We start from the raw sequence: 22,670 nt of genomic DNA, 5'->3' as shown, positions 1-22,670 counted from the left end.
CCTACCTTCCCAGCTCCTTTTTATTCTCTCTTAGGGCAGCATAAATTCTAGGAAGTGCTTCGTTCAAGTAGGTGGAAAAATCCTCTGATTTCCTCTTTTAAACGCTCAAAAGTGAAAAGAGCCAGATTGACTACATTTATTCCTCATCAGGAAAGCCCCAAAGAGAAAGATTTATGGTAGTGGGCGCACAGGCTAAGAGTGGCAAGGGGCAATCTGAATGAGAAAGCCAGGCCGGAGAAGCTGGATTCGTGCAGAATGGCTTGGGGGTCATGAAAGGTAGCCAAACAGCTGGGGTTGCCAGTCCGATTTCAAGGTTTTTTTCCTTTTTGAAGTGAAATACGTTTTTTTCTGGTTTGGGGAAGCTGGCGCCATGTATGTTTTTCTAAGCTGGGAGCAGCGAGATTGTGGTGATCTCCTCACCAGAGACCCATCTTCAAGTTTGTTCCTGGGGAACACCATAGAGGTGGAAATGTTGGTCTCGGTTGTCCTTTCGGAGTTGTGATTGTCTGGAAAAGGCAGCATGGAGATAGATTGCTGGGACCGTAGAAATAATAATGAAACTCAGATTACAAACTTCTGACTACCAAATGAGACCACGAAGAACGCAAAGAGGTCAGATGCAAACCTGCAGCCGACAAACGTTTAGTATCGAGAATAGACAAAGAATTGATAAAGGTAGGAAATCAACAAAATTCAAACAACCCAAAAGGAAAAACTTGGCAAATGACAGAAATAGGTACCTTATAAGACAAATGATGAATATATACGGGACAAAATGCTCAATTTCATGAGGAGGCAGGAAATGGAAATTAAACCCAAACGACAACTTAATTTTTACCAGATTATCAAACTATCGAGAAGTCTGACAATCTCGAGTGCTGATGTGAGTGTAGGTGAAGAGTTTGCTTATACACTCTGGAGCGTTTGTGCTCTGGTACCACAACACTGGATAATGATTTGTTTTCTGTTCCGGGACATAGCTCCTTGGTAATTTCCGGTGCATCTACAAGAACGGCCCTAGCACACCATTTGTGAGAGCAAAAACTATCCAAACAGTCCAAAAGGGCATCAGTAGGCAAATTTAAGAATAGAGAGTGACAGTGGAGGACTATACAGCAGTGAGAATAAATGAATCAGAGGGAGCATAGACATAATGCAGAATCTCCTAAATAATACTTAGTGAAGAAGGAAAAAACCCCGCATTTTACAAGGCCACATACAATATGCCATTTTTCTAAAGCCTAAATCAAACAAACGAAAGAATGTATTATTGACATATAGTTGAGGGGCGCCTGGGTGGCTCAGTCAGTTAAGCGTCCGACTTCAGGTCAGGTCGTGATCTGTCCATGAGTTCAAGCCCTGTGTCAGGCTCTGTGCCAACAGCTTGGAGCCTGGAGCCTGTTTCGGATTCTGTGTCTTTCTTTCTCTGTCCCTCTTCCGCATTCATGCTCTGTCTCTCTCTCAAAAAATAAATACTTTAAACTGGGAAAAAAAAAAAAGATAGTTGATTCTTTTTATTCTCAGCAGTTACGTTCTCTATAAAGTTGCAGTGAACTTAATTAGCAAATACTGAACCATTGCTCCTGAGGAAAATAAACATACACACGTACCCACCCACACACTCCCACACACCCCAGATAGATGATGATGTTAGATTCGAAAAACCACTCCCTCCTCTGGTAGATTGTATTTTCTTTATTATACAGAAGAGAAAATGAAGTTCAGAGTGTTAAGTGACTTGCCTGAGCCACCCCACGAGAAAGTAACCAGAGCTCGGATTTAAACCTGTTCAACTGATCCCAGAGCCTATGCTATTTGCAGTATGCTGCACTGTCCCTTTTCCATTCTCTGGTCGTCTCTGTAGGAGCTGAAATAAGAAGGCACAGCGTTGTCTCAATTGACCTCGGGTGGGATTGTATTCATCGGGTGATTCAAATTCTCTGCTCTGTGTGTGTCTACAAAGGACTGTAAAAACATTCATTTTGGTTGGCTGTTGTGTCAAGGCTAGTGGACATGTCTAGTCATGTCTGAAATTCAGTCATGAACACTTTCTAGACAGAAGCCAATCTCCTTATAAGCAGGTGTATGTGTGTGTGTGTGTGTGTGTGTGTGTGTGTGTATACAATATAAACATTGAATATCACTGAGTCCTGTGATGTCCCTTGATCTAATTAACATTTAAATTTTCATCTGTAATTTCCACCATCTATTAAATTTATGATGGGAAAAAGATACTAAGTACAATGACCTGTATATTCTCAGAAGACTACAAGGCCCTTAATACATACAAATAGGGGCTTTCCTTCTCTTTACTATGAGAAGAAAGTGTTGTAATTTTTATCTGTTTTTGAGAGGGTATTTTAAAACCACTTTCTAAGGATTAGATTTGATGGGAAAGGACAGTAGAGACATTAAGTAGCTAATATGCCTACAAATGGCAGGATACTTTTCTGTAGATCAGCAATAATTAGTTACAAAGTAAAATGGAAAAATAATCCCACTCCGCATAATAGGAAAAGACCTAAAATGGTTAGAAATTTTTTTTTTTAATTTTTTTTTCAACGTTTTTTATTTATTTTTGGGACAGAGAGAGACAGAGCATGAACGGGGGAGGGGCAGAGAGAGAGGGAGACACAGAATCGGAAACAGGCTCCAGGCTCCGAGCCATCAGCCCAGAGCCCGACGCGGGGCTCGAACTCACGGACCGCGAGATCGTGACCTGGCTGAAGTCGGACGCTTAACCGACTGCGCCACCCAGGCGCCCCTGGTTAGAAATATTTAACAAAAAATGTGTGAGACCTATATGAATATAAAATTTTTTTGAGAGATAGAAAATCATATTTGAATATCCCAAGTCACATACTAGATGGTTGAATGGCAATATTGCCTAACATAAACATCTTAGTTCTTCACAAATTAACTTCTAGTTGAATGACAGTTATGATTAAAATCCTAGGGAGGCTTTGGGGAAGAAACTAAAGAGACTCTGTTAAGGTAACCTGCAGGCAGAAAGAGTAAAGAATAGCTAAGAAAATGTCAAAGATCAGGAGCATTTCTGGCTCCCATCAAGATGGTGGGTTACCATGGCCTGCTGTTTTTTTTTTTTTTTTTTTTTTTTTTTTTCCTCTAGCATCAAATATAAAGGAACTACTGAAGTAAGAAGGAAATAGGGGTTTCTGGAAGTAAAGTGAGAAATCCTTGGGAGTCTGAAACCTGTGTGTGTGTGTGTGTGTGTGTGTGTGTGTGTGTGTGTGTGTGTGTGTTGGGAGCGGAGGGCTAGAGGCAGTGGTGGTAGCTGCAGGCTGGATGTGGGGTCCCCCTAAGGCAGTTGGGAGAGGATAGGTCAGTGAAACAAAGTTCTGCTTTCGCAGATGGTTGCAGGATAATTCTTCACCTGGCTCAGGGCCATAGACATAGGCCCTATTACTCAGGCCACCACTATCCCAGTAATATCAAGATAGCAAAATGCTGCCGGGGAAAGCAGTTAATGAATTTATTATTCTCTCCCTTCCAGTTAATTTCTTCTTCTCTCTCTCATTTTCCAAGTCCCCAAATTTGGTGAATTTCCATATTAAAAAAACTGCCTTCTAATAATGCTGCTTCTTTCTAAGGGTTTCAGGAGACGCACATAAAGCAGGTCTTAGGTATATGTAGCTTTAAGTATATTTATCAGGAAATAAGAATGGTTAAAAGCCAAAATGAGCCCAGAGTTTAACTCCCAAGTTAAAAAAAAAGGGTAACAACATTCAAGGAAGGAAATAATAAAGAACAGAAATGAATGAAATAGAACATGTGTATATACTCTAACTCTCACGAGTGAGGAATAGAGGTTGATCAAGCTCAAAGTTGTTCCTTTAGAAATATTCCTAATATTGACAGACTTCTAGAATGAATGATAAAGATATCAAGTATACCCCAAATATAGAATAAAAAGGGTGAAATTACTATAGAAGATAACACTGTTTGGAGATAACATTAAGAAAATGAATAGGAAAGCCAGGATCTGGGGGGAAAAATATTTGTAAAATATATATATGGCAAAGGAACGGAATATATAAAGAATTCTTATAATCCAAGAAGAAAAGCTGAACAGCTCCGATTAAAAACTTAACACACTTCTCAAAGGAATGTATACACTTGACCAAAAGTACATGAAAAGCATCCAATACCATTAATTACAGGGACATTCAAATTAAAACCACAAATTAGATATCACATACCCACTAGAACGTCTGAAATTTTTAAAGATTGATGATCACAAATGTTAAGGATGTGGAACTAGAAATTCCCTAATTTGCTGGTGGCGGTAGTGAACCGAGGAAGGGGCTAGGGAGTGGTCATACTGAGTGCACGCAGTCAGGGCTGCGGATACATCATCTGCAGGTAATTTAAAAACAATAGCAAACCTCACTATAAGTCAGTTTGTTTTTCATTATCAACATATGCTAACAATTCTAAACAACATTAGTGATAAAATACTTGTCCCCCCCCCCCAAATATCTTTTCGTTGGGCTAACTGCTAATTATTGAGGTTACTCTTGATTTGAACAATGTATGTGTAAGCTTTAGCACATGTACAATTTTATTATCTATCCTTTAATAACCATTGCCTGTTACATGGAACTGAGGTCCAATTCTCCCAGTTACACAATCATTCTCCTACGCATTCACACTCAGCTACATGTGTTTCGAGAACAAGCCCCTTATGGTTCAAAATCTTTTCAGCTGCCTTCGGAGCACAATTTTTATCTCCCACCCACCCCTGTGCGCCGCACATGGTTGCATTTAAACAGTAGATTTGAAATAAACAACAAAAGCGCAGTGGTTGTAAAGTCAAAGAAACAGAACTTTGGCTGTATGAATTCTGTCATTCTATGTGACTACTTGGGGTTTATTATTTGTGTTTAAAATTTAAAACAGACAGAGTCCAAACTGCAATGTATAATACTTGTATACTTAATGCTATTTATAATATTAATAGCTAATATTGTATGTCTGCTATATGCCAGACACTGTATGCATCATTTCATCAGTTATAGTGATCACAGAGGTAGGTATTATTTTCTTCCCCACTGATAGATGAGGAAACTGAGGCACAGAGGGAGCACATGCATGGTCCTACACTGGTAAATGGGAAAGCCAGAGTTTGGACCGCTCACTCTAGAGAGGCACTCTCCATTACATTACATTACATTACATTACATTACATTACATTACATTACATTACATTACAGTCTCCCCTCTCGTGTGTGTACGTATATGTCCTGATCTAACTCCTTATGCATATTTGTGCTTATATCCACACACGTGTTCTTACAGTCAAGAGTATGCATTGGCTCTCGAACAAGTTATAAAGTGAGGACAAGCAAGGAGGTCAGCAGTGCATCTCTCTGGGAGCCGTGATAATAAACACCAGAGGTGGCTGTGCAACTGCTTGGATGGGAATTCTCTTCTCCTTTTCTTTCTCCCACTCTTTTCCATGCCAATAAATAGTCTCCCACACACAGAATAAGGGAGCCTTGGGCTTCTGAGTTCTTTCAGGAAACTAGCAACACTCACACCTGTTTAGGCTTATGTTCCCTGACAGTTTTAGAGGCACAATATGGCCCCAGGTCTTTGTGTGGAGTATGGGGGTGTGGGGCTTCTCACCAGCCAGCATGCATTCAAAGTTCATGGCGGCTGCCTAGAAACTACTGCAATGTTTTCCATTAAAGACCAGCCAGTTAGACTCCCAAGTGTTTCCAGGGGTATAGGACTTTTTCATGCTGTGTTCTTTCCTTCCTATTGTTTCAGAGCTCTAATTAAACAATACCATGTGTAATACTCCCCAAGGTCCTAAGAAAGGGGAATTTGAATGGTTTGGGACGGTCCAATTTGCTTTAAAAAGTGCTCACAAATTTTTGAGGCTTTCGTATTTGTAGGCAGTAATTCCTGATGTGTAGTTGATATGCCAAATGCACTCCTTCCTGATGGTCACCTGGGGCCACATGCTTGATTCGAGTTGCAAAGGATTTATTATGTACAGTTTTTGTCTGACTCGTTCTTTGCTTTCTGAAATAGAGAACTCCCCCAGACCAATTTTTTTTTTTTCTTTCTAATGAGGGCTTCCTTGAGATTGGCATATCCTACAATGCACCCATTTGAAGTGTATGATTCATTGCTCTTTACTATTTTCACAAATTTGTGTAACCATCACCCCAATTAATTTTAGAACATCTTCTTTACTCAGAGAAGAAACCTAGCCTTCAGGCATGGATTCTAACACTATTTTCCAATCAAAGAAAGCAGAATTCCTCGGGGGAAACGGCTGATTCAAGGACTGGGCTGGATTTATATGAGCAGAATCTGGAGCATCCTGTAGTGCCAGAAAGTAAAGAAAGGCTCAAACAAAACAAACACCTAAATCCACCATACTCTCCCTTCATGGGGCTTATCAAAGGAATCAACCCAAATAGCTCCCAAGGGATAAAGCTGGAATCGTTGGAACAACAAAGTGAAGGAGTGTTAGATAATAACCCAAATTATTAGATAAATATCTAGGAGTTCTTGCTGATATAAATGATTAAGTAAAGGGGGAGAAAAGACGAAGCTCTGTTGCAAAATAATTAAAAAATACTTATTGCCATCGTCTGTTGATGAGACCGTGTCATGCGACCTTCTTTTGCTTTTTAAAGCTTAGTTTCCTTTTTGTTTTGCAGTCTTTGTTAAATCCAGTATCTGTGCTTCTTACAGCTCCTGTTTCTTACTTTGTTCCCTGTGTTGGTCATACTTCGTTGTTTCCTTCATACCCCGTAGTCTTTTGTTGTTGAAAACTGGGCATTTTTAGAGAATGTATTGTTACCAACTCGAGATGCTGATTTCCTTCCCCTTTCTGTGGATTGTTTTTGTTGGTGTTGACTTGTTTATTTGGCTGGCTCATGTTAGTGCAATGTTTCTCCCATAGTGGGATCCTTACGATATTGTTTCTCAGGAGGTAGAGCCTTTGGTCACGCACGCTGTTGCCCCGGGATGACATTGGTGTAAGAATGGTTCTCTTTGTTTGATTTTTTTTTTTCCCCCTTGGTTTATCTGTTAGGGTGTCTGTCTCCCTTGCTATCCCGACAAACTGATAGTGTCCCCTTAATTACTGGCCGGTTGCACTACTGTTTTTGACGATGCCTGGGGCATGAATTGATTCTGGGGCTGATCTTACTAAATGGAGCACCTTTTCCAGTTGCAGTCTTTGAGGTGTGCTCTGACCCCAGAAGGGACTTTTCTTACCTCTTTCATTTGTTCTCGCTCCTCAACTACCTGCCCTTCGGTTTAGTTTGTTGTTTTCAGAGGACTACCAGCTGCCTCTTAAATTGCCTGCCACGAACATCTCCGAGATTTTTGAGAGCATCCTTAGGCTTGAACTTCCCCCATGCTCTGTTTCAAATAAAGTCAGTTCCTTTGGGAAGACCTTCAGAACTCTCTGTTCTTGTGGACTGCTTTACTCCCTGGCAAAATCTCTGAGCCACTGCTCCAGAGGTAGGAAGAGTGTGACACCCCTGCCTTAAGAGCAGGGTGCTGGGCAGGGACCTCTCATCTTCTCAACGTGTTTCTCCCAGCATGGGATCGCCACCCTAAGAGCAAGCTGTGACTAGGGCAGCTGGGTCTCCGATATTCTGGCCTGCCATGCCTGAGGTAAGACCTCTCCCTTATGAGTGGAGGGTTAGGGGAAGGAAAGGAGCAACATCTTGTCCACACGTGCCAGGAACTTAATCACTGCAAGTCATTGCTGAAGGGAATGACAAGGGGCGCCTGGGTGGCGCAGTCGGTTAAGCGTCCGACTTCAGCCAGGTCACGATCTCGCGGTCCGTGAGTTCGAGCCCCGCGTCGGGCTCTGGGCTGATGGCTCGGAGCCTGGAGCCTGTTTCCGATTCTGTGTCTCCCTCTCTCTCTGCCCCTCCCCCGTTCATGCTCTGTCTCTCTCTGTCCCAAAAATAAATAAACGTTGAAAAAAAAAAAAAATTTTGAAGGGAATGACAAATGCTGGTGGCCATTCCCTCTCAAGGAGCTACTGTATCCCTTGACTGGGAGATAAGGGGAGAGGAATCCCTTTTTTCTTGGCCATACCTGTGCAGAGCGGAAGGAGAGTATGGCTTGTGGCTTAAGGGCCACAGACCATTACTGTCCAAAGATTTAGTAGAGTTTCTTGAATTAACTTTTTTTTTTTTTTTAATTAACGTTCATTTATTTTAGAGAGGGAGAGAGAATGAGTGGGGGAGGGGCAGAGAGAGAGGGAGACACAGAATCCCAAGCAGGCTCCAAGCTCCGGGCTGTCAGCACAGAGCCCGATGTGGAACTTGAACTCACGAGTCATGAGATCATGACCTGAGCTGAAGTCGGATGCTTAACCGATTGAGCCACCTAGGGACCTCTTGAATTAATGTTTTTTTTTTTTAATTTTTTTTTTTTTTTTAATTTTTTTTTTCAACGTTTTTATTTATTTTTGCGAGAGAGAGAGAGACAGAGCATGAACGGGGGAGGGGCAGAGAGAGAGGGAGACACAGAATCGGAAACAGGCTCCAGGCTCTGAGCCATCAGCCCAGAGCCCGACGCGGGGCTCGAACTCCCGGACCGCGAGATCGTGACCTGGCTGAAGTCGGACGCTTAACCGACTGCGCCACCCAGGCGCCCCATTGAATTAATGTTTTTTAATTGATGTTTGTCCTTTGGATGATTTCCAGAGACTTTATTTATTTATTTTTTTTTAATTTTTTTTTTTTTTTCAACGTTTATTTATTTTTGGGACAGAGAGAGTCAGAGCATGAACGGGGGAGGGGCAGAGAGAGAGGGAGACACAGAATCGGAAACAGGCTCCAGGCTCTGAGCCATCAGCCCAGAGCCCGACGCGGGGCTCGAACTCCCGGACCGCGAGATCGTGACCTGGCTGAAGTCGGACGCTTAACCGACTGCGCCACCCAGGCGCACCTTCCAGAGACTTTATATGATGGATTTTAAAAATAGTTTTCACGAGTTATGGTTGCTGGCGAATGATCTCGTGGAGCTCCCTGTGCCACTATTCTGAGAGTGGAACTCTTCTGTTTTCCTGCTCTGAATCCAAACCATACATTATTTTCATGAAGGCTGTGGCGTTTAAGGTTCTGCCTACCCATGTGATTTTCTGTATGACTCTCTCTAAGGAAAGGGACCTGGGGCTAGATTCCCTACAGAAAAACGTGGCAGGAGGACTGAGAACCCGCAGGTTCTGCAATGAATCGATCAGATGGCTCTGATTTATTGACACAACCAGTGTGCCGTGTTGAGTGATTGGATCTCCAGGAAATGAGGAATAATCAGATTGGAGATTCCGTGGTAGCAACCCTGTTGACTGAGGTCACATGTCAAAGAACTCTCCCCTACTCTCTCCAAATTACCCAACTAAATTCATGAACCATTTTTTACAAATATAGAACATGGGATGACTTTATATAGTCTATGACTAACATCTTTTTGTTGGTTATGTATAGGTTTACCAGAAAAAACATTAAAAGATGAATAAGTGTGAATATAGATACAAATTTATAGAGACTATTTCTTAGTACACAGATAGATTAAAGGTTCAGGTCAGGTGGCAAATATTGCAATGTTTTCCTTTCAAAAAGAAATAAACACGTCAGTTTAGACTCCCATGCATTTCTAGGGATGTAGTTCTTTGATTCTGTTTTTCTTTCCATTTTATTGTTTCAGTGCACTAATTAAAGAGTGCCCCATCCATACTTTGTTATTCTCCAAGACCCTAGAAAATTTGGATGAAATGAGATTACAGTAAAACCTTGGTTTCCAAGCATAGTTCATTCCAAAAACATGCTTGTAATCCCAAGCTCTTGTATATCAAAGTGAATTTGCTCATAAGAAATAATGGAAATTCAGATGATACGTTTCGTTCCACAGCCCAAAAATATTCCTATAAAAATGATTACGATATTGTAAAATATAAAATACTAAAATATAAAATACTAAACCTGCACTTACCTTTGAAAACCTTCATGAGTGATGTGAGGGAGACAAGAGAGAGGAGGGTTATTGTGTAGGACGATTTTCATCATCACTAACGGAATCACTGATATCTATTGGCTCAATGGAATCTTTTTCTTTTTAATGCAACTTTAACAGGGAACCTGTCCAGTGACCTGGGATGAAGCAAAGCATTCCTAAGCTTTCTCTTGTATGGAAAAGCAAAGGACTGTCCATAGGTGCAACTTCTAGCTTTCTGAAAAAAAAAAAAAAACAAAAAAAAAACCCAGTGATTTCTGCCAAACTCTGTGGCCTGAGACCGAGTATCTGAGCTTGGGAAATCATTACCCACAATCCCGTAGAGAGAGAGAGAGTTAGAAGAACCAGTGGCTTCATTGTGATCGTGCGACATCGAGCATCACATACTACACGTATTGCAAGACATCGCTCGTTTACCAAGTTAAAATTTATTAGAAATGTTTGCTTGTCTTGCAGAACACTCGGAGAACAAGTTACTTGCAATCCAAGGCTCTACTGTATACGTTTTTAAAATGACACATGCACAAATGCACACACGTACATAGCACATTAAAATTGAAATTTCACAATACTGCTGCTTAGATAAAGCTAAAAAGCTATTTACTTCAAAGTAAGTCAACTTCAAAGTGATGCAGAAATACAGCAAAAATTGTAAAGGTGGCATGAAAATGAAATTTGAGAAAAGATGTAAACATCGGGTAAAATTTCACGTGATACCAAATCTGTTGAGACAAAAAAAGTAATTACATGGGTTGTTTAACTCCAAGCATGGCAAGATGGTGTCTTCAGAATTCTGTCTTCTAATTGCTTATATTGGACAGCTTGGAAAACAGAGGGTTCAAACAGACAAAGGGAAAAATGGTGGTTCCCCTTGTACCCACGTAGCGGTACCTGAAGCTACAAACAGGAAGGCTAATCTTTCCCATTTCATTCTTTGCGAAGCACAAGAAGGATTAGCTTGAATGAGCAGACAGTCCGAGTTAACTTAAAAGAGAAGCCCCTATTGAATTATACAGTCAGCAGGACAGAGGTTAATTAGGAGGGACCCAGCAGAGCCACGGTTCAGATGGACACGAGGCTTCCATTCAATTGCTGCTAATATCCTCATTTTCAAGTTTAAGAGCAACCTTTGAAAGAAGGCTTGTGATCATTTTCATGGGCTAGTTGCCACATCGACCATTTATGCGTCTGAACTCAAAGCCCCGTTTTTTGTTCTATTTTTTTGTTCTAAAGGGTTCGTCCTAAACTAGGTGACAAGTTTATGAATAGGTCTGATCAGGCTGCGAGGGAAAGCGTTGTTAATATTCCGGCTCTGCACGTCTCCTGGCAGCCTTCTGAGTGGTTTCCCAATGATGTTGACTGTAAATGTTTGTGTTTTGTAGTGCCTGTGTGCCTCTCTCTCCTGGTCAAGCTCACCCCTTCTCCTTGTTCCTCTCCTGAGAAGAGGACCAAATTTCAAGGAAATGAACACAGTCCTCCATCGCCCCCCATTTAAAAATAAGAAAAAAACTGCTGAAAACCAAGCTTAAGAAATAGGATCCGGAACCTACTTCTCTCCTCATCCCTCACTTAATGCCATCTGCCCAGGTTCACCTCTATCTTGTTTTAACTAGTTTTGTCAGTGAGCTTCTGTGTGACAGCATTAACTGACGTGGGTTTTACTTTTTCTTGTTTCAAGTTGCCCCTGTAGAATATCTGGGTAATTGGGCATACTAGGGATGCAGAAAGGAAAAATCAAAGAAGCAACGGTTCTGGAAATTTCTTGGCATAGAGAAGGCCTAATCATAATAATGATGAGATAGGTGTGTGGTAGTGATACGTCTAGTATAGGACACATCCTACTGGCCTCATCAGATTCTCCTGGCCTCACCTGTCCCCTGGACCCTCGGCACCTAGACTGATAGCTGAGGGGAAAGACGTCATGATGGATCTCACGGTTGCCCCTGTGTTGTCTTCACCTCTTCCTCCACTTCTGATCTCATAAAATGCCACATCATAGGTTACCAGATCTTCCTCAAAAGGGGTCTGTTGCCAAAAGAGGCCAGATGACCCGACACAGAACCATAGGAAGGGAACTCCCATGGGGTTCATTTGATAAAGGGGAAAGAGGAGGCAGGAGGGAGTCCTCCCTCTGATGTAGTGTTTGGAAGTAGGGTTTTTCATACAGCTTGTCGGGATACAACCTGCCCCTGTCAAGCCACTGGCTGTGTCCCTTCTTGGCTTACTTTGGTACAGCCGTCATTACAGAGATGCGTGCCTTCTCATTTGCTCCCATTCTTGCCTCCCTTCTTTTTCTCCTCTCGCTTCCTGTGATGGTTCTTTCTAATGAAGCATGAGCATTAAAACCTTGCCCCACAGATCGAAGTATTCTGCCTCTTTATCTCTAAGTTTTTCGGTGTTTGCCAAAGGCTGTGATCCTTTCTTCCTTTTTTTTTTTCCACTTTTTTTTTTTCTTCGTTCAGAATGTCCCAGAGACAGGGTGTATAAGACAAAAGAAAATGGTGGCAGCTCTTTAATTCAATTTTAAAATTTCCGTCTTTGATGTTGGCCTGTCTTCCCAATTAATTCTGATCCTCTGCTTTTGTGTTGTCTTGCTTCTCTGCCTGGCAAGATCTGATTTGCCCTTGCAACCCCAGCTGAATGGCATCTTCTAGGTGAGGCTTTCTTGCCATTTCTGCCCACACCTGCCACACCAGTCGATGCTGTCTCAAGCCAGGTGTAATAGGGCTCACATCTCTGCTCTTCCTAGGGGACTGGCAGTGTGTTCCTGTTTCTTGGATGCGATGCGACCGTGAGTCCCACCCCACTGCCCCCTTCCAAGTCGTACTGATTTAAAAAAAATTTTTTTAATTTTTTTAACATTTTATTTATCATTGAGAGACAGAGACAAAACATGAGCAGGGGAAGGGCAGAAAGAGAGGGAGAGAGAATCCGAAGCAGGCTCCAGGCTCTGAGCTGTCAGCACAGAGCCTGATTTGGGGTTCGAACTCACAAACCACGAGTTCATGACCTGAGCTGAAGTCGGAGGCTCAACCGACTGAGGCGCCCCAAGTCGTACCAATTTTTTACCTCCAGGTTGGCCCATAGAAAGTGCTAAACATTCTTTGCTGGATCATGGTAGTTCAGATTCTCCTTTTTTGCATTCATCATGGTTGTGTCCATCTCAGCCCTGACAGGTCAGGGCTCTTCCCTGGTCAGAATGGTAGTCTCTTAGCTTCCACACTGTCACTCTCCTTCTGACGATGCAGCTTTCGTAAACCACGAGACTGCTCTTCCCAAAAATTGCATCCTCTCACCCCTAGATTGCCAGCACCTGTAGGAAAGAGATATTCTGGCACAGAAATGATATAAAATGGTCAAAGCCCAGGCAGACAGTAATAGCACCTAATGAAAGTGAGATACATCATAGTTGATATAAATGCCTTTGTCGGAAGTCCAGGTTAGTTTCACTCCTTTACCTCCACTCCCCTATACAAACTCTCCATTCTGATCAGCTTTGGCTTCCCTCCCCTGCTTCAGCCTACTTAGCTGTCGCCTGCATCAGAGTAACTTGGGACACCTCTGTACCTACCCAAATTCTGTCCATCTTCCAACCTCCCACCTTTGTAGACACGAGTGGAGTTGCTGTAACAAGACAGATTCCCCCTTCTCTCGACTGTTACAAAAGTCAGAAATGTGCCATCCAGGTTCTTAGGCTGGACATCTGATTGTCTGAGGCTTTGTCATCTCTTTAGCAAGATGACAAGCTTTCCAAGAGCAGGAACCATGTTCAGTACTTGTTGAAGAATCTTCCTAGTTCCTGAGCCAGTAAAGACTCAACACATATTAGCTGATTGGTTCATTGCCACGGAAATTAGCCTGACCAAACCAGGCAGAGGAAGTTAATGATAAGATGGGGGGTATCATTAGAGTTTAAATTTTTTTTTTTTTTTAACGTTTATTTTTGAGACAGAGAGAGACAGAGCATCAACGGGGGAGGGCCAGAGAGAGCAGGAGACACAGAATCTGAAACAGGCTCCAGCCTGAGCTGTCAGCACAGAGCCCGACGCGGGGCTCGAACTCACAGACTGTGAGATCATGACCTGAGTCGAAGTCGGATGCTTAACCGACTGAGCCACCCAGGCGCCCCTAGAGTTTAAATTTTAAAACAAGGAATTTTTTTTTATTTATTTTCACTTATGTCAGCATAGAAGGAGAAAAACAACACACATTTTTCTGTACGTCCAGAGAGAGAAATCCTGCTTTAGGTTAGAATAGTTCATTAAAGCATTCTTCTTTTCCCTTTCTAACATATGCTATGACTCTTCAGAGCAGTCAGGGCACATTTTTTCCCAATTACTTTTTCTCTTTTGCTTCACTGGCAGTCAGTTTTTCTAATAGCCATTTTTCCAAGTCAAACACTTTAATTAAAGTTGGAATGAAAAATCTGATTAAAATCTAAATTGGCCAAGGAGCTGTGATCTTCTGGTCTGCGTTTTGCACTTACATAACTTATGCCCCAAATTGCTACATTAGGGCTTTCAGTCCATTTTCCTTACCTGAGGGGTTTAAAATGGCCTGGAGCTTTGAACCAAATAAGCCTAATTTGGGAGCTATTGCATACTCCATGTTAAAATTTTCAGGACTAGCAATAGGTTAGGGAAACTATGGAAAACTAAACCTCCAACTTAGTTTTTGAACAATTCCAAAAGACAGGCACATAATTTCTTCTCTGTTGGTAGACTTTCCTATCCTAATTTCATGTTGAAGTAAATTTAATAGTCCTCTTAAAACTCATTCTTGGTGATAGATGCTCTGCCATGATGCAGAGAAAAAACAATTAATTTCAAATATGTAAGTGAAGATTCCATAAGAAAAAAGGTGATGTGGCTTCTCTAGGTTTACCTTTCTCTATTTTCCAAAAATCTTTCTGATGATAAATTAGGAACTGAAAACCCAGAAAAATTAATGTCTTATTGTAAAAAAAAAAAAAAACAAACAAAAAAAACCCAAAAAAACAAAACCCACAAAACCCAAAAAGCAAGACAAGAAACAAACAAACCCGCGCCCCCCCCCCCCCCCCACAACTCTGAAGCCTAGAGTAAGCTGATAAATCTGATTCTCACTTAGTTGTCTCAGGTGGACTAGTTAATAATTTCATAAAAAATGTATGAGGCCATCAGGGAAATACACATTAGAACAAAGGCTGAGAGAACAAAGGTAACAAAAATGGGGAGCAATTTAGGAGAGAAATTGAAGTTACTTGAATGTCTTGCTTTTCAAGCTCAGCTTGTGCGGGTCAAGCAGGGTAGCTGGCCCTATTACTGTTCTCTACGGATTGAAATTGGCTGCCGTGGGCAAAGGTCACCCCACGGTATCAATTACTTGCTGCTACCTGGAAAATTTAATTTCATGCTCTGCAATAGATCCTCCTTTCTTCTGTAGTATGAATGGCAACTGTCCCCAGTTGATAACAAGAATAACTCCTTTTCCCGGAGTGATTAGACTCTAGGAGCTCCTCCATTCAGAAACGCTTCTGCAGATTGCTGGCTTCGTCAAAAAAATCTGCAACACTAACGTGCTGAGTGGATGGAATCCAAGCGACGTGTTTGCCGTATGCTTAACGTTTTAAAATATTGTTTGGTTGCTGATTTGTAGTGGAGCTCACCTCAACTTTTTTGTACAACTGATATTTAGGTTGATGTAGGTTTCTCCACAGAATTAATCAGAAAATGACGGGGAATGTGGTCATAGGAAACTTATTTCCTAGGGCTTATTTTTGCCTGACAAAAAATTAAATGTCTGTAAATAATTTCGCCCTCTTTTCCTCCCTGAATCATCGTCTTGAGAAAGATGAGGTAAGAACTGTTTTGATGGTGAGATTGATAGTATACTAGGAAGCCGATAGGAATATTTAAAGCCAAGAAACAAAGAACAAATCCTTTGTTTGTTCTGCTCCTTGACCTGGGTGTGAGCTGGAAGAATGAGAAAGCAAAACTGCTAGAAATCCTTGATAGTAAATGACCAAGGGAAACATTCGAAAGGATTATGTATATGCTCCTCATTATTTTTTTCTACCTTTGTTCCTTTGGCCTCAATTCTAATTTAATAATGGCCCTAATTAGTTTCATCAGCATTGCAAAGAATAAAATTGTAACTCTGTTCTAGAGCAATGTACATTTCACAACATCTAATTTAAAAAAAAAAAAAAAAGCAGGGGCGCCTGGGTGGCTCAGTCGGTTGAGCGGCCAACTCAGTCCGTGAGTTCGAGCCCCGCGTCGGGCTCTGTGCTGACAGCTCAGAGCCTGGAGCCTGTTTCAGATTCTGTGTCTTCCTCTCTCTGACCCTCCCCTGTTCATGCTCTGTCTCTTCCTGTCTCAAAAATAAATAAAAATGTTAAAAAAAAATTAAAAAAAAAACCAAACATAAAAAAACAGAGGGGCGTCTGAGTGGCTCAGTCAGTTAACAGTCTGACTTTGGCTCTGGTCATGATCTTAGGGTTCATGGGTTCAAGCCCCACATCAGGCTCTGTGCTGACAGCTTGGAGGCTGGAGCTGGCTTCAGATTCTGTGTCTCCCTTTCTCTCTGCCCCTCCTCCACTTGCACTCTATCTCTCTCTCAAAAATGAATAAACATTAAAAAAAATTAAAAATAAATTTTTAAAAAGCAGAAATGAAAAATTAGTCACTAATTGGCGTTTCTTACAGAGTATGTGTATGGGCATGTTTCTATGGCGCGCGTGTGCGCGCGCACACACACACAACACACACACCCCATATATGACACCCTAACCGTGCAGTCATGAGCAGAAGCCTTACTTCTGTTTGCCTGTAATAGAGTCATTGGTGACCACAAAAGGAACTCACATGTCACTTCCTCTCTACATCACCCTGCCAGTTCTCATTAATGAAACCAAATCCACCCTGGTCATAAAGCATGGGAGGGAAAGACAGAACGGAGAGCTTTAGGTGTTAGGCATCTCAGTGGGTGGGGAAATGGTGGGGAAGTGAGGGAAGACGAAGAGGGGGGTGAGAATTGCTTCTTCTCTGGCCATTAGTTCCAAGAACAATGCCCCATCTGAGAAGAGCTGCACTGTCAGAGGAAGCGGCAACTATTTCCTGCTGGGGGTCAGAGGTCTTCAATTTACTCCATCCTTTTGATACAAAAGGCCATACTCTACTCCTCCTTCTCCTCGTGTTAAGAAATAAATGACCTAGCTAATCATGTGTTGCTTTCAGCCGATTATCCACTGTGATGGCTATTTAGGTGGTTTTTAAAATGCAAGTTAGGTAAAAACAAAGAAACAAAAAACTCTTAAAGTGAAAACAACAATGAAAAAAAAAAAAAAAAAAACCTAGCAAGCAAGAGAAGGAAAATAAGTGCCTTGGTTTTTGAGGCCCACGTAGAGAAAAAGAAATGAAAGACTTTCTGGTGTAGCTTCCTTGTCACGCAAAATGGAACCGAGACCTCAAAAAGCAAAAGTGACTTGCCCCAGTTCCCATAGCTGCTTAGAGTTAGAGGGGTATTCAAATCCATGTTACTTAAATCGGGGACAACTTGAACATCAAAATAAGGGATTGTAGTACATTAGAACCCATTGAATAGAATACAAATTCTGATTCTACACTGATCTAAATAAACAAATGGGGAAGAAGAGAAAATTCTTTAGCTAGAATGATAAATATAGGAGAAATGACCGATGTATAAAATTATCAGTGGCTGTTACAATTAGAGAAAAAATAGTCTGGATGAGAAACAAGTTACCTACACAGTCTAAGAGGATTTCATCACAAGTTACTTACTGATTACAAAGGGGGAAAAGGTAATTTTTTTTAATTTAAAAAAACCCTCTTTTTTAATGTTTATTTTTTGAGAGAGACAAAGCATGAGTGGGGGAGGGGCAGAGAGAGAGGGAGACACAGAATCCGACGCAGGTTCCAGGCCCTGAGCTGTCAGCACAGAGCCCAACGCGGGGCTTGAACTCACAAACCACAAGATCATGACCTGAGCTGAAGTCGGATGCTTAACCGACTGAGCCACCCAGGCGCCCCAAAGGTAATTTTATAATGGAGAAACCTACTAAGCACCAATAACAAGTGACCAAAGTTATCATCACCGATGTTGGTATAAAGTGACATTGTCCTGCCTCTCCTGATATGATACACTGAGAAGAATATATTACTTCTGTTGTTTTCTTGCCAAAAATGCATAATCAGAATCCAACCATAAGAAAACATCAGGAAAACCCAAATTGAAAGACACTCTAGAAAGTAGCCAGCCTGTACTTGTAAAAAAATGTCAACGATATAAGAACGACAACATTGAGACAATTGACAAAACTTTAAATAGACTGTGCTTCAGATAACTGTATTCTATCGATATTAATTAAAAAAAAACTTTGATAATTGTCCTGTGTGTCAGAGAGGAGCTTTATTCTTAGGAAATAATATACCGTAATATATTTAGGCAAATATTTAGAGTCTCCATCACTCTCAAATGATTTAGGGGAAAAATGCATGTATATGTAAGTATATATACTTATATATACATTATATATAAACTATTTATAATGTATATACATGTAACTGTATATATGTCTAAAATGTATATGTAAAAATTAATGTATTTATAAATATGTACACATACATACATGTATATATTATACATACATGTATATGTTACATATTATAGATAGAATGAAAAGGCTAATGAGGCAAAAATGCAAACTTTTCATGAATCTGTATAAAGGGTATTAAAGTCCTATGTACTATTTTTGTAACTTTTTTTAAAAAATTTTTTTTTTAATGTTTGTTTATTTTTGAGACAGAGACAGAGCATGAATGGGGGAGGGGCTGAGAAAGAGGGGGACACAGAATCGGAAGCAGGCTCCAGGCTCTGAGCCGTCAGCCCAGAGCCTGATGCCGGGGCTCGAACTCACAAACCGTGAGATCGTGACCTGAGCTGAAGTCGAACACTCAACCGACTGAGCCACACAGGCGCCCCTGTAACTTTTCTATAAGTTTAAAATGATCTCAAAATAAAGAGTAACATAAGAAACAATCAGGCCTCCTGACTCCTAGGCTAGAGTCTACTTCAGTAGAGTTAAGAACCAAAATTTAAGATCATCAAGTTTTGTATTGATATAACTGGCTTAGTCAGGCTGCTCTAACGAATTACCACAGGCAGCGTGGTTTCAATGACAGAAACTTACTTCTCAGAGTTCTGGAAGTTGGAAGTCCCAAGGGTAAGACATCAGCAAATCCAGTGTCCACAAGAGGGAGACACAGAATCCTCAGCGGGCTCCAGATTCTGAGCTGTCGGCACAGAGCCGGATGCAGGGCTCAAACCCACGAACCGTGAGGTCATGACCTGAGCCGAAGTCGGACGCTCAACCGACTGAGCCACCCAGCTGTCCTTCTTGTGTCTCTTTTTATAAGGGTGCTAATCCCAGTTGTGAGGGCTCTGCCCTCATGACCTAATCACCTCTCCAAGTGCCACTTCCTGATACAATCACGTTGGGAGTTAGGATTTCAACTTACAACTTTGGGGGACCCAAATTCGTAGTTTGTCCACGACACTAACGCTTACTGGGGTGATCCTGTGTGCAGATTCCTCTCTTTGGTCAGCGTGTGATTTCTTTCTTGGAACTGGGCCTCCGGGATGGTGCTGACGTACTGAATTTGGGTGGTTCCTATTCACACTTGACATAGATCGAATTCGATGCTTTGGCCGACAGAGGTCCACCGTCAACTCTTGGCCTGTAGCGGCACGGTAGGCTCATGCTTCTGCTGTGACCCATCTGCGTGCTGACTGTGGTGCCGCAAAGGTGGCAGGAGTGGCATGGGGCCTCCTGCTGGTACGCGGGGCAGTCACCCACCCCCACAGAGGCTCCATGCCACATGTCAGGTAGTTCTCCAAGGTGGCCACACCTGTGTCCATAGGGCTTTGAAAGCCTTTGTTCCACGATGCCAACAGAGCTTTTCAATTAATGACCTCATGCTCTGCCGGGTGGGTCTGAATCCCTGCCAGATAAATAGTGAACATTCTCTGTGTGAATGGGACCAGTATTCTAGCTGCCCAGGCCCCTCACCCACAACTGCCTGCCAATGGAGGTGTGTGGAAGGCAGCACGGCAGTCAACCTTGAAAGAGATCACAATCTATAAAGGCACTGTTGATGGCCTAAAGGGTTCAAGAGAAAGATGTACTGGGAAGATGTGCTATTGTATGTTGATGCTATAAGATTCCAAATGGTACATGAACCGTGACCAGGAAATTAATTCTTGTTCATATATTCCAACATACTCTGAGCAAGACTTGCATTTGTGGTCATCATCAATGCAACCCAGTAACAGTCTTGAGAGTGTCACCGGAAGCCAATATTCACAAATAGCCGGATAAATGGTGGAGTGGGATGAATGGGGAGTTCACCGGCATTAAATCTGCAGTACAAGGAATGGCAGAGGCACACAGATCTAAATTCTTTCAATACAAACAGGTTCTGAAGAGCCAAGGCATCATCAGTACTAACAGCATTACTACCTTAAAATTTTTTTTTAATGTTTATTTATTGTTGAGAGAGGGGCAGAGCGTGAGCAGGGGAAGGGCAGAAAGAGAGGAAACACAGAATCGGAAGCAGGCTCCAGGCTCTGAGCTGTCAACACAGAGCCCCACATGGGGCCCGAACTCATGAACTGGGAGATCATGACATGAGCCAAAATCGGGCACACCACCGACTGAGCCCCCCAGGTGCCTCAAATCACTACCATTTTCTTGTGGCGACAGACAGGAAATCTGCCAGAAACCGTGCATTTGACAATAAAGAACACAAAGAGCAAGTTTAGATATTAGCTCTTCCTGGTGCTTAGGCGCTTTGAAGAATCTTCATGTGTACGTGTTAAACAATAAGCAGATGCATAAAGACCTCTTTTCTCCCTATTCTTTCGAATCTCCACTGATGAATCACTGTGTGTCACAAGAGCCCATGAATTTTGTAATACGTTTTTTAATCAAATTGTTGGTGTTTGTAAGGGCCCCGTGCAATCTGGGGCGTGCCCTGCCTGTGGTGATGTCTTACTTTCATGATGGTGATTCCAGAAGGGTTACAAAGAGAATTCTTGAGAATTTGTGGTACCTCTCTGTGCCTCCGTTTTCTCACCTAGCTGATTAGAGGGCCAATTTATTCTTTTATACAGAAGCTAGCAGGCTTATTTATTATTGTCAAGCCCAAGCGGATGTGCAAATTCGCTGGCCGAAGCACTCTGTCCTCACAGACAAGATCCTGGGGAAGCAAAGTTACGAGATCAGAGATAGGGGAGTTTGTTCTACCGAGGGAATGCTTATTGTAGTCCTCAGGAATTGACATCTGGATGTGGGTGGATGCATTGGGACGCTAGCTTTGGCCTAAAAGGGCGTACCCTTTCCTGAACAATGCCAAGAGGGGCAGCACCAATCTGTAGTTCTGACTCTCTCCTGGTTTAAGACCATCAAACACGGATGATCTATCTTCCTGATAGAAGCGTATTTACCCACGTTAACACTTTCAGATAGGTTTGCCCTGCAAGGGAGCTAGAGCTTCATGGGCATTGTCTATTTTTTATTTAGCATAGACTGAATCTTTGTTTCCCCCCAAATTCATATTGACTTCCTAACCCCCAAAGTGATAGTACTAAGAGGTGGGGCCTTTGGCAAGCGATTAGGTCGTGAGGGCACAGCGCCCACGAATGGGATTCATGCTCTCATAAGAGACCCCAGGGAGCTCCCTCACTCCTTCTGACCTGTCAGGTTATAGCAAAATGACAACCATCTATGAACAAGGAAGTGGGCCTTCACCAGATACCCAATCTGTCCGTGCCTAGATCTCAACTTCACAGACTCCAGAACTGTTAGAGCTAGATTTCTGTTGTTTATAAGCCACTCCGTCCACAGCATTTTGTCATAACAGTGCGACTGGACTGAGACACTATTCAAACTCATGTAGCTGACCCTTCGACTCTCCCAGGGCAAAGTTTCTCTCATTTACACAGTTCTTGGGAAGCATCTCATGTCTTCATTCCTAATGAGGGACTACGTGTTCCACAGCAGATAGAAGCCGATCGATGGAGATTTCGACTGTATTTTGTCTTTGTGTTAGAGAATACCCAAGTCGTTGAAGTTTGTATCTCAGTTTGAATGTTCGTTTCCTCGTGACACAATGCTGATCTCCCTGATTCCCGTCCTTTCCACCACGCAGGCTGAGATGCTCCTTCTTACCATGCTATTTTAAGAGCACATTCCTTTAGGATAACATTTAGTTTTCATTGTGCTAATTTTACAAGTCTGCGTCCTCCTCTAAGCTATGAGCTCATGAGGGTATGGGCCATGCTTGACTCACCTTTGAATTTCCTGGAGGCAATACAGTGCCATGGTCAAGATCTTGGTCTCTGGAGTCAGGCTGTCTAATGTGGGATAGCTGCTCTCATCTTTCTTCTAACTTCAGCCTCCTATAAAAAGGGGTTATTAATAGTAATTGCCTCATGTTGGGAAAAGTACGAGGCGAAGTATGGATTTTGCCTAAGGTTGTAGCTGCCGTTTAGCTACACATATTAAATATTAGCATCTAGTTAGTAGTAGTTGTTACGTGGAACATAGTTACACACAAAAATATGTGCTGAGTGAATAAATGAATACTTGA

This window comes from Puma concolor, chromosome A1, assembly GCF_028749965.1.
Source record: "Puma concolor isolate L17-30 chromosome A1, mPumCon1.1.hap2, whole genome shotgun sequence".
NCBI classification, from domain to species: domain Eukaryota; kingdom Metazoa; phylum Chordata; class Mammalia; order Carnivora; family Felidae; genus Puma; species Puma concolor.
This window is presented reverse-complemented; position numbering follows the sequence as displayed.